The sequence below is a fragment of the Silurus aristotelis genome (assembly GCF_946808225.1).
Source record: "Silurus aristotelis genome assembly, chromosome: 18".
In the NCBI taxonomy this organism is placed as follows: domain Eukaryota; kingdom Metazoa; phylum Chordata; class Actinopteri; order Siluriformes; family Siluridae; genus Silurus; species Silurus aristotelis.
Genome location: NC_139591.1, coordinates 15,894,124 through 15,894,558, shown reverse-complemented (window position 1 = coordinate 15,894,558; position 435 = coordinate 15,894,124).

Genomic DNA, 435 nt, shown 5'->3' with positions numbered 1-435 from the left:
GTTAATTGATATTATAAATAATAATAATAAAAAAAAACAACCGAACAAACGTAATCACAAATTTCAACAAAATGTTATTAAAACATTACAAATATTCCAAAGGGCTGAATGCAGCAATGTAATTTTCCTTCTTCTACTGTACACTGGAAATTGAGGCATCAGCAATGTAACAGAGATATAAAATATATTCACACATTTAAGTGTGGAAAAATATTTATGAAGCATTGGTTTATTATTTGTAGTTGTAAATGATATGCTAAAAATGTGCGTGTGTGTGTGTGTGTGTGTGTGTGGTGTATAACTTCACACGTAAATGGGGGGGGAGGGGCAAACAAAATGGCGCTACGGTAAATTAACAGGCTACTTTCAATTAATCAATTAATCAACCAATCAATCAGAAAGTCCAGGTTACTTATGAGGAGGGGGGGGGGGGAG